The sequence below is a fragment of the Monodelphis domestica genome, chromosome 2, assembly GCF_027887165.1.
Source record: "Monodelphis domestica isolate mMonDom1 chromosome 2, mMonDom1.pri, whole genome shotgun sequence".
NCBI lineage: Eukaryota > Metazoa > Chordata > Mammalia > Didelphimorphia > Didelphidae > Monodelphis > Monodelphis domestica.
Window position 1 is genome coordinate 271713451 of NC_077228.1, and position 12719 is coordinate 271726169.

The window sequence follows — 12719 nt, forward strand, 5'->3', positions numbered from 1 at the left end:
AGAGGGTAAGCGTTAGACCGGGAGGGACTTTTACAGGCCATCTTTCCTTCATTTTAAAATGAGAAAACCGAAGCCTTGAGAGATTAGGAGACTTGTCCAGGGCCATACCAAAAAAGTAAATGGCAGACTTCAAATTCGAACCCAGGATCTCTGGTTCCAAATGCAATCTTTTCCCAATATGTCCCAACTGCCTCCCAAAAAGAACAGCAAGCAGTGAGGAAAATGGTATCCATCCGCCCCATCACCTTAATCTTTATTAATGACTAACAGATATTAAATGTAAAATTTAGCTAGTACTGTTTTTTCACCAACACTCATCCCAGGGCTTGGCACACAGAAGGCGCATGTTTATGGACTGATTATTGATTGGCTGATTTACACCTCTCGAACGCATTTACCGTGTAATATTGAGGATTTTACTTATCGGCGTTGTGCGCGTCTAGATGATATATTCGCTGAGAAGAGGAATTATGTCTTCCCTAAAGTTTCAGTATCCCCTAGCGCTTGCAACCGGGCTTTTGCATCCAGTATTGACTTTCAGGAGTGAGGGCAGTGGGGAAAGGAAGTGGGAGAGGGGGAGAGGCAATGGAGGCGTGTCGGGGGAGGGGAGAAAATCCCCACAGAGAACAAGTGTAAGAGGGAGGAATGAACGTGGGAGAGAGAAACCTAGAGAACGCAGAAGGGAAATTAGGAAGGAGGAGGGAATGGAGAAGAGAGGAGAGAGGAAAAGGGAGATGTCCTACGCAGCCGCACACTTCTCCTCCAGTCCCCCCAGTGGCCTGGCCGGAGCCAGGGGACTGGCAGGGCGGCGCGCAGCCCTAAGCCTATTTACTGCTTTTTCAGCAATCATGTTTTCACCTTGTGCTGTCACGGAGCCCGTCGTCCCCGCAGCCTGGCCTCCTATTGGCTCGCTAAAAATGCTTCTCTAATCTGCAGGCTGATCTTTTACACTGCCTCCCCCCCTCCCCTTTTTCCTCCTCCTCCTCATCCGCGCTGACCTTCCTCTTTCCAATAGACCCAGCTGAAAGGGGGAGAGAGGAAGAGAGAGGGAAGGAGGTGGGAGGGGGAAGGGGGAGAGAGAGAGAGAGAGAGAGAGAGAGAGAGAGAGAGAGAGAGAGAGAGAGAGAGAGAGAGAGAGAGAGAGAGAGAGAGAGAGAGAGAGAGAGAGAGAGAGAGAGAGAGAGAGAGAAACAGGGAGGGAGGGAGGCAGGGAGGGAGGGAGGGAGAGAGACGCTAGGCAGACGCGGGAGCCATCCTGCCCCCCTGGAAGCCATCTGGACTTGAAGGACTGGCCTGTGCAGCCTGGGATCTCCCTCTTTCCTAGCTGCCCCCACCATCCTCTCTGGAATCTCCAATGGTGACTGGCTCACTGACTGTCCCTGTCCCAAGGTAGGTCTTTGGCCCTTTACTCTCGATGAGATGTTTTTAGGGGGGTACTATATTTAAACATATAGCTCCTTTAGCCCCTGGGGGAAGGTGGGGATGCTAAATGGGTTAACCTGGGACCTACCTACAGTTTGTCTGGGCTGCTGGCCAAGAATGGTGATAGCTTTGGGGACTTCACCACTCTACTGCTACCCCCCCTCCCCTTTCATGTCCACCCCTAATGTCCATGCCCAAGCTTACAGGCATACCTGGTCTGGAAGGGGGAGGTGTCAGAGGGGTTGCAGGTATCACCTAGGTAGTAGAAGGGAGAAGTGGGGGCAGTTGCTGAATATATCACTTCCAATTCGATGGAAATTAATGTCTTTGCTCCCAGGGGAAAGGACAGGAAATGGATGCCTTGGGAAGCTTGGGCCCCTGATGGGGGGTGGGGGGAGGAGAGGGAAAGGAGACGGCAGCCATGGTTTTGAGGGGTTTTCCTGCTCTTTTTGCAAGGTTTTCAATGTTTGTTCAGGGTCTGTTTGGATGGATAGGTGAGAGGGTGCCAGAGCTGCTTGTTATATTTATGGATGCAGCTGGTAGGAGAGGAACACAACCTCCTGTGTCATCAGCCCTGTGCCTTTATCATACGGAGAGTGTCCGAGTCCTCCTAGGTATACAGGTCAGGGTGGCTGGTGGATCAGGGCCCTCCCACCTAGGGTACTAGATAAGTGCAAGAAGTAAGGTAGGGAAAGAAGAACGGATTGTGAAGCTTAAAGTGTTCAATTGTATAGACGACTGAGACAGCTGACTGCCTAGCAACAATATCTTTTCCACATCTCCCTCAGTCTGCCCTTTGGTGACTTTTTGCTCCATGAAGGCAGCCAATGAATGTTCATTTTAGCCTGATTTCATCTATACTGAAATGTCAAGAGGAGAAGGATCCACACAAAATGATTTGCTTTCAGACTTAGCATCCTTCCTTTCCTCTCCCCTCCCCAGCAGGACCCAGGAATGGTTCTGGTGTGCTTGGAACATGTGTCACGCTATTGTAACTACATGTGACATGCCAAAGGGGCCCCTGGGGAAATAACATTCTGTATGGTTGAAAGAACTGGTCATGTATAGCCTGGAGAAAAGAAAACAGAGGGAGAGGGGGCATCATCTGCTGTCTCACGGTATTTGAAGAGCTGTCATATAGATGAAGAATTAGACTTGTTTCTGCTTGACCCCAGAGGGCAGAACTAGATGCATTGGCTACCTAAAGAAGTAGTGGATCCTGTCCAAAGGAGATGGAATGAGAATACATCTGGGATATTGTAGAAGATACTCCTGTTCAAGTATAAGTCAGACCAGATGACCCCTAAGGTCCCTTCCGACTCAGATTTTATGATTTTGTGTGAATCAAAAGTATATAGGACTTAAAGCTAAAATTACCTATAGTGACCATCTACAAAGACTCAGAGAAGGAAAATTATTTGCCCAAGGTCATATATAGAGTAAGTCCCAAGACCAGATTTGAATTTAAGCCCTCTGACACCAAATCTAGGACCCTTTCCTTAATAATTCCCTTATAGCTTCTCCTCAGACACTTTCTTCTGATGGGGCCCTTTCTTTTCCCTTGGCTGGCAGAAAGAAGCTTCTGAGACCAATAGAGAGTTCAATTAAATCCCATTTTTTGTCCCCAGAAGTGAGGGAGGTGTGTCGGGAATTTATGAATTAGGAAAAAATCACAGATGAGCACTCCATATATACATTGAATATAATTTGTCATTGGTCTTTTGTTCTTTAATAGGGAGATTGCCTGAGGGTTAGTCTGTGCTTGGATCTCTCAGACCTGAGAGACAGTAAATATCCTTTCGAAAGGGAACCAGATTTAGAGTCAGAAGACACAAGTTCAAATCTTAACTCTTGTTAATGTGCTTTTGAGTAAGTCCCTTAATTTCTCAGACCTTTCATTTCCCAAGATGGAGATGTTTATATTTGTACTTGCTCACCTCATAGGACTGCTGTCATGAAGTGAATTGTTACTTATTGAACCTTATCATATCATTGTGAGAGGGCAGGCGTCTTTGTCCCCATTTTATAAGTGAGCAAAAAAGACATGTTGAAGTGAAATCACTTGTCCAGGGTTACACGTATAGTTAGCTACAGAACTACATACAGTTCAAGACCAAGTCTTCTGATTCCTAAATTTTCCTTTCTTTAGGAAAACTCTCTCTCTCTCTGTCTCTCTCTCTCTGTCTCTCTGTCTCTCTCTGTCTCTCTGTCTCTTTCTCTGTCTCTGTCTGTCTGTCTGTCTGTCTGTCTGTCTGTCTGTCTGTCTCTCTCTCTCTCTCTCTCTCCTTCCCCTCTCCCTTCCTCTCTTCTCCATGGAGGCATACATTCCAAGGACTGTTGGAATTTAAGTTAAGTATAAGCTCAGAATGGATGGATAAAGATATCAAGATGATTTCATAGTGAAAATAAAGGGCAGTGTGGATCAGTGAATGGAGTGCTGACCCTCCAATCAGAGAGCAGAGTCCAAATCCTACTTTTGACATTATCTGCTTGTGTGACTCTGTACAAATCATGGCAATTCTCTGGGCCAAAGTTTCTTCATCTGTAAAATGAAAGGGCTGGATAGATGGACTCTGAGGACCCTTCTGGCTCTCAACCTTTGGTTCTGTAAGACTTAAGTTGGATCTTTTTTTTTTTTTAAACCCTTACCTTATATACTATGTATTGGTTCCAAGATTGAAGAGTGTTATGGGCAGGATCACACAGCTGGGAAGTATCTTAATCCAGATTTGAACCCATCTCTAGACCTGGCTCTCAAAACTCCACTGAGTTACCAGCTGCTTCTTAAGTTGGATCTTAAAAGATCAAATGGAAGGAGTAAGTATTGTGCTTGAGATGCCAGGGTGGTTTGGTTAGGAAGGACTGGTTAGTGGAGGCAGGACCTTGGACAGGGCATTGTGTCCTTTGGAAATTTTGAGAACTACACTAACATTAAACACTGTTCCCCAATATGACTTTTACAGTATGGAACTTGATATAGTAGAATTGTAGATTTAATACTAGAAGGGACCTTAGGGGCCAGCTAATATAAGCCACTTATTTTATAGATAAGGGAACTGAGAAATGAAGAATTGAAGGGACTTGCCCAAGGTTATACAAGTAGGAAAGGCCAGCCAAATTTGAACTCATGACCTCTGAATCCAAAGTCAACATTCTATTGCATCATGTTGTTAAGTCAAGCCTGACTCTTCATGATCCCATTTCCTCCCTCCCTCCTTCCCTCCCTCTCTCTCTCTCTCTCTCTCTCTCTCTCTCTCTCTCTTCTTCCTTCCTTTCTTCCTTTCTTCCTTTCTTCCTTCCTTTCTTTCTTTCTTTCTTTCTTTCTTTCTTTCTTTCTTTCTTTCTTTCTTTCTTTCTTTCTTTCTTTCTTTCTTTCTTTCTTTCTTTCTTTCTTTCTTTCTTTCTTTCTTTCTTCTTTCTTTCTTTCTTTCTTTCTTTCTTTCTTTCTTTCTTTCTTTCTTTCTTTCTTTCTTTCTTTCTTTCTTTCTTCTTCTTCCTTTCTTTCTTCTTTCTCCCTTCTATCTTAGAATCAATACTAATAATCTATTTTTATATAAAGTCATATAAATGGTAAGGTTTTTGGCAATTGGAGTTAAGTGACTTGAGCAGGATCACATAGTTAGGCAGTATCTAAGGTCAGGTCCTCCTGAAAATGACTCCAGACCTGGATTTCTATCCACTGTGCTATCTAGCTGTTCCTATTTGGGCTTTTCTTGGCAAAAATAATGGAGTGGTTTACCATTTCCTTCTCCAGCTCATTGTAAAGATGAGGAAACTGAGGCAAACAGGGTTAACTGACTTTCTCAGGATCTCAAAGCTAGTATATTTCTGAGGTCAGATTTGCATTCAGGTCTTCCTTGACTCCAGATCCTTTGGCTGACGCATCATACATCTTGTAAACATCTCTAGGCCACAGAGAAGGGAATTTTCTTACAATATAGATGTGTATTTATGAAAAGAATAATTAAATAATATCCCTGGTGTTTCTCCTTGTGTGTATTTGTGCTCCAGGCAACTGCCTACCTTGCTTCTCTCTTGTCTTGGGTCTGAATAAAGGACTTTGGATGTCGGTTTTGAGACATTTCAGTTTTATCTTTCAATGACTAGGACTCTTGGGATGAGCAGTGACACAATCAGAGTAGAATTTTTAGAAAGCAGAATGTGTATGACAGACTTTTGTGGGGTAGAGGGAACCCAGAATTAGGGAGAACAGTTACTTATAAGGGGAAGAAGGTCTGAGATAAGATGATAGAAATAGGAACAGAAAAGAAGGAATGAATTTGAGATATTTTCCAAGTTCTTGTTTTAATGGCTTAGCTAAGGTGTAAGAAGAATGAAGAAGAAGGATTCAAAGTAGTCTGTCTCCAAGGTACTGAGAATTCTGATGCCACTGACAGTGCAGAGGTGAAAGGGAGGCAGGTGAAGATGATGAGCTCAGGTGTGGACCTGGTAAGTTGTGATAGGGGGCAGCTAGATGGTACAGTGGATAGAGTGCCAGACCTGCAGTCAGGAAGACTCATTTTCTTGAGTTTTTTTTTAACCGTTACAGTCTGTCTTAGCATCAGTTCTAAGTTAGAAGAGTGGCAAGGGCTAGGCAACTGGGACTAAGTAGCGTGCTCAGTCACACAGCTAGGAAGTGTCTGAGGCCATATTTGAACCCAAATGCTCCTAATGACTCTCCACTGGGCTACCTGGCTGTCACATCTTGAATTAAAATTTGGCCTCAGATACTTACTTGCTAGCTGTGTGACTCTGAGGAACTAATTTTACTCTGTTTTCTCAGTTTCCTTATCTATAAAATGAGCTGGAGAAAGAGATGGCAAACTACAGCAGTGTCTTTGCCAATAAAATGTCAAATGGAGTCATGAAGAGTTGGATGGGACTGAAAAATATCTGAATAACAACAGGACATTTAGCGAACTGAAAGGTTGGGGAAGGCAGCAAGTTAGAATTTAGGAGGTCTTAGACAAATGATTAGAGAAGGTTGCCTGAGGTTACTACATATCCCCCCTCATCCTTCATTTTAATTACAGTGAATATTTTATATATGCTTTTTTAAACTTGGGAATGAAAAATATCTGATATTGTTATTGTTCAGATCTGTGATTTCATTTTGTGTATGGTAACTCCAGATATGGCAACCACCTCTACTGATACAAATCAGCAATTCCTTTGTAACTGATAGTACTACAGATTTTCTAGGGGGCAGTAAGGGGTTAAGTGATTTGTCCAATGTCAGTATTAGAGGCAGGATTTGAACTCAAGCTTTCCAAACTCTAAGTTCAGTTCTCTATTTCTATATTGTATTGCCTTTCAAAGTTTCTTTTAAGTTGAATAATTCAGGGACAGCTCAATGGATGGAGAGCCAGGCCCAGAGACAGGAGGTCCTGGGTTCAAATCTGGCCTTAGATAATTCCTAGCTGTGTGACTCTGGGCAAGTCATTTAACCTCCATTGACTGGTCCTTTACTTCTCTGCTGCCTTGAAACCAATATACAGTATTGATTCTTATATGGAAGATAAGGCTTTTAAAATAAATAAAATAGATTGAATAATGTCAGGGTCAGCTAGGTGGCTCAGTGGATTGAGAACCACGCCTAGAGAGTCAGGAGGTCCTAGGTTCAAATTTGGCCTCGGACACTTCCCAGCTGTGTGACCCTGGGCAAGTCACTTAACCTCATTTGCCTAACCCTTATCAATCTTCTGCCTTGAAACAGATATTTAGCATTAATCCTAAAATAGAAGTTAAAGAGTTTTAAGAAAAAGAATAAATATAAACCACCAACAGAAAGTTTTATGGTGCTCTGTTCTACTAGTTTTGTATACCATATGAGTAGGATTCGTGTATGTCATTCATTTGTCAATCTCAATTCTGCCTTTTGTGATCTCCATTTCTACCTTCACTAATTTGCTAAAGCTCTTGTATCTATTAACCACAGGCCTTAATTGAGTGGAGGAAAATGAGATAAGGAGGGGTAAGTACACAGACACCTTTACAAGGAACTGAACATCAATCAGCTAATAAACATTTATTAAGCACCTACTGTGTTCAGGCTCCAGGAAAGTCCTCTGATGCCTCTTTGTTGTATGGAGGTGACCCTGGAGTGTCAAAGACTTATGACAACCCCCCCTCTAAACCCAAACAAACAAAAAGACTTATGCCAGCAGAATCTGAGTTCATGGAGTCTTATAAAGCGTGAAAGGTTTTGAGTTTGGACCTTGAAATGGACTTCATCTGTAACTAGAGAACCAGCTAGGCTCAGTTCAGAAAAGTTCGTCACCAAAAGGTCAGCTACCAAGTGACTAATTTTGGGACAGGGGAAGAAGAGGACAGCGAAATATGTATACTGTCTATGAAGGTCTGATAGGGAGGATCTCTGTGGATAAAACAAGTAGCCACACTAAGGAAACCATGTCTTAAAATTGTTTTTGAGCTCTTCTGTCTTAGTATCAATTCTAAGGCAGAAGAGCTACAAGGGCTAGGCAAAGGGGGTTCAGTGACTTGCCCAGGGTCACACACTTAGGATGTGTCTGAGGTCCAATTTGAACCCAGGTCCTCCTGACTCCGGGCCTGGTTCTCTATCCACTGAACCACCTACCTGCCTCAGCCATGTGTTTTAGACACATTGAGTAGTATATTGAAACTATGCTCCCTCTATATTAGGGACTATCAGCCAGTAAAGCATTTAATAATAATAGCTAGAATTTATATAGTGCCTACTATGTGTTAAATACTGTCCTAAGTGCCTTACAAATATTATCTAATTTAATTCTCAGAACAATCCTAGGAAGTAGACGATATTATAATCCCCATTTTACAGTTGAGGGAACCATAGCAAACATTTGTTAAATGACTTGCCCATGGCCCCACAAGCTAGTAAAGGTCTGAGGGTCAAATTTGAACTCAGATCTTCTTGATACCTGGTCTAGCACTCCACCCATTGTGCTGCCTCTACATTTATTTAGTAATTTAATGAATTTATTTTTCATTTATTAATTTAAGAGCTTTTAAATTTAAATTTTAAAAAATTAAAAATTTAATGATTAATTTAGACATATTAAATCAAGAGCTAACTATGTGGGGATAATTAGATGGCTCAGTGGATTGAGAGCCAGGCCTAGAAACAGGAGGTTCTGGGTTCAAATTTGACCTCAGACACTTCCTAACTGTGTGACCCTGAGCAAGTCATTTAATCCCAATTGCCTGGCCTTTATAACTCTTCTGCCTTGAAACTAATATACAGCATTGGCTCAAAGACGGAAGGTATGGGTTTAAAAAAATTTTTTTTTTTAAAGAGCAAACTATGTCAGGCATTGTGCTAAATGCTGAAGATACTAGAAAAGATAAAAATCACATTGGAAATAAAGCATCTAAGTGGCACACTGGATTGAGCTAGATTGAGGCTAGAAGATCTGAGTTCAAATTTGGCTTCAGATGCCAAATAATAGTACCTCGTTCCCAGGGTTGTTGTGAAGATAAAGTATTGTTTGTAAAGAGCTTTGAAACATTCAAGTTCTATACAGATGCTCAATAAACAAGAGACTTGGTTGCTCTCAAGGAGTTGATGATCTTGTACCCTTACCTTCCATCTTGGAATCAATACTGTGTATTGGCTCCAAGGCAGAAGAGTGGTAAGGGCTAGGCAATGGGGGTCAAGTGACTTGCCCAGGGTCACCCAGCTGGGAAGTGTCTGAGGCCAGATTTGAACCTAGGACCTCCCGTCTCTAGGCCTGGCTCTCAATCCACTGAGCCACCCAGCTGCCCCCATTGATGATCTTGTTGGAGAGAAGCTGCAGACACCACAGAAGCTGTTACTAGCCACATCACCTGGCAGGTGCCATGAGGGTTCAGAGGAGGTCGAGATTGTCCAAGAGTGAAGGAGCTGGGAGACATTCCCCGGAGGATTAGATCTGACAGATTCGGAAGTCCCTTCCAGCCTCAATCCCATAATCTCCAATACTCCAAACCTAGTCAAGTGATGTTAGTTCTGAAAGCCTCCATTTCCTCATCTGTAAAACTGGGGAGGAACAGGAATAGCATTTGTATTACTGACCTCACAGAATTACTGCAATTGTGTCGTAAACCCTTAAAATCCAATCAAATGCGAACTCTTGTTTTTGTTGGACTGTGATTGGGGAACCCAAATCCCAAGACTGTGAGTCTCAACTGCAGTCTCCCCCACTGGACAGGCAGCCGTATTAACATGTCTTTCCTATCAACCAGTTCCAAAGACCTTGAGAGCTGGCCAGGACTATGGACTGCTTTTTCTTTCTTCTTCACACTCCCCTCCCTCCCCCCAAGCTAACATTGTGCCAGGGACACAATAATGGCCCAATAAATATTTTATAGAATTCGGGAACAGTAGAGCTCACCTGGAGCCATTCCTCCATTTGCCCTCTTCTCCCCATTATATAGGCTGTCCCAAAAGTCTTTGTGCAATTTTAGGAATTCAAAGAAGCCAAAACATTATGGTGCACTGAGACTTTTGGGACACCCCATACTGAAGGAAAAGAGCTTTATGGTTCTGAAACTTTTGATAGCACTTTCACATCCATGACTATCTTATTTTATCCTCAGGTTGACCTTCTGAAGTAGGCAGTGCAATTCTCTGTCTTTCAGAGAAGGAAACTGAGTCTCATAGTTGTGAAGTAGAATCTTGGGATCAGGACCTAGGTCTCCTGGCACCTAGTGCAGAGGGAAGAGCAGTGGACCAGGAAATGGAAGATCCATTTCTGCCACTTTTTCACCTCATTTCTCTCAGTCTTATTTTCCTCATTCATAAAATGGGTGTATAATAATACACAAACTACATGTAAAATCTATGTCATATTGCTTACCATCATAGGGAGGGGAAATGGGAGAAAGAATTTAGAATTCAAAAAAAGTTTTTAAATGTTAAAAATTATTTTTATGTGCAATTGGGGGAAAAATAAAATAGTATTTAAAAAATAGTAATACCCTATTTGCTTCTCAGAGTTATTGGGGGCATCAAAAGGGATGAAGTATGTCAAGGGCCATATAAATATCATCATTATTATTATTACTACAATAAATTATTATCAACTGGTTGTGTTCTAGGCTTTTTCCCATAGTCCCAGGTTTAAGGGCCTGACCCTAATGCTCATCCCTTCTACTTCAGTAGTTCCCTCTTCTATAGGGTGTGTTCTTCATGGTGCTTGGACTCATGCCAGATGAGCATTTTCCTCCCAACAGTATTGCCTAGTCCCAAACCACCTCCGGTGTCCGATGTCTCTTCTATCAGAGACTCCATCAGACACCAAGGCTGCCTGCTGCTTGCAGAGCGTTGGGTATCCAGCCTTAGCAGTATCAGCTGGCCCACTTGGCCCAGCCCCAGGGTCGGGTGCTTCTGATGTAAGGTACTTACCCCTTCCTCCCATTTGGTGCTGTCTCTGCCACTGGCCCATTTCCAGCTGCCCCCTCCCTCTCTCCTCTCCTAGCTATTGTCACCGGCTCTCTGGCCCCGACACCTTGAGCAGACCCAGAACTACTCTGGGCATAAGTTTCCCCATAAACATAGTAGGAGCTTGAAAGTCCCTTTGGCAATAGTCTCTCTCCCTCAGCCCTCAGAATTCCACAGCTAAGCTGTGTTTCATTCTGTGGCCTGGATTCCCTAGGAAGGGCTCATGGGAGGAGCCAGAGCAGGGCTGATCACAAGGGGTCCCTCTTTCTCCTCATCTTCATCCCTTTCCAGAGTTTTTGCAGAGATGAAGCCAGCTTACAAAGCATTGTAATAGCAGAGCATCTTACAACTGGAATGGCCATCGGAGGTCATGGACTCCTAGCCTAGACATGGACACCCTCTGGTGATAAGTGGTCATCCAGACTTCTTGAGGAGAACTCACTGCTTCCTGAGATAGTACAGTCCACTATGGGATAACTTAGTTGAGAAGACTGCAACAAGCTTACTTTTTATTCATCAAGAAGATTCAGAACAGCTTTAGAAGGGAAAAATATAGAGAAGGGCAGGCTTTGTGAGTGTACAGAGAGGAAAGAGTACAATTCCATTTATTTCCTTTAAAAATGGAGGGGGGGATTTATGGGCTGATTAGATACACAGGAAGCACAGATCTTTTTTTCAGCCCCAGAAGATAGAACCTCTTCCTTCATCTCTGTTCAACCACTAGCAAGAAGGGTGGAGGAGGAGGGAGGAACGGAGAGTGGGAAGGGGGCGTGAGTGGAAAAGAGGTAAACTAGTCTCAGCCATGCTTCTACTCAAATACAAATAAACATTTATTTTGTACAATTGTGGGGGAAAGAGGAAAGATAAAAGTTTGGTCAAGCCTAGGTCCCATCCCTCACTGAGTTTACTTACAAAAATATAAAATAAAAACAGAGATAAGTATGATAAACAATGACTCATGAAAGAGGTATAAAATAAGGCACTCTGTAAAGGTGGGATCAGGAAGATCATTACAAGCAGAGATTATCTAGGAAGGCTTGATGGAGGAGATGGCATTTGTGTTGGGTTTCAAAGTATGGGTAGACAAGTTGAAGCATGCTACCAATCTCTTGACAGAGGTGGTGATCTCAGGGTACAGTGAGATGTATATTGTCTGAATGTGGTCCATGAGGGAATTCATAACATATTGTTACTAAGGGTTTGTTTTTCTTTTTCTTTTTCCCTCGTAGGATGGGTTGGGAGGGAGAGAAAAAAAATTTTGTTCACTAAAAAAATTAAACTAAGAAAAACATTAAAGAATGGGTAGGAATTCTATAGATATATGGGTTCCATATATGTATGTATATATATGTATACATATATATATACATATATCTTTAGATCCCATGTATCTGTCTGTCTGCCTATCTGCCTGTCTGTCTATCTATCTATCTATCCATCCATCTATCCATCTCTCTCTCTCTCATCTGCCTGTCTACCTGCCTGTCTGCCTGTCTGTCTGCCTGTTCATCCATCTATCTATCTATCTATCTATCTATCCATCTATGTATCTATCCATCCATCTCTCTCTCTCTCATCTGTCTGTCTGCCTATCTGTCTATCTATTTATGGAAAATATTCCAGTACAACAGAGTGACTAATTTGAATCCCAGAGGAAGGAGAGTGATGTATATGCTCCCAGGGGCAAAGGCTTAGGGACCACTGTCTTGAGCTCCTTGTGACTTTTATACCAATCTCCTCCCTGAGTTGTCTGCCTAGAAAGGATTCACTGACTTCATAGGACATATTTTTTGGCTTTAGTCTCACTTTGCCAGTCTTCTCCTGGAATGTCATTTGGTGATTTTCCACTCAGGACCTGGTATGATTCAATTTGCAG

The 12719-nt window shown here is 42.7% G+C and overlaps 1 protein-coding gene across 1 annotated transcript in view; it reads left to right on the forward strand.

Annotated features, from left to right (window-relative positions):
- The first annotated feature begins 659 nt into the window (after window positions 1–659).
- PACSIN1 (protein kinase C and casein kinase substrate in neurons 1) overlaps window positions 660–12719 on the forward strand; it is a 118667-nt gene continuing 106607 nt past the window's right edge. The window contains exon 1 of the mRNA XM_056818061.1: window positions 660–1389. The gene's annotated coding sequence lies outside the window, so the exon portion shown is untranslated. The remainder of the gene's footprint in view (window positions 1390–12719) is intronic.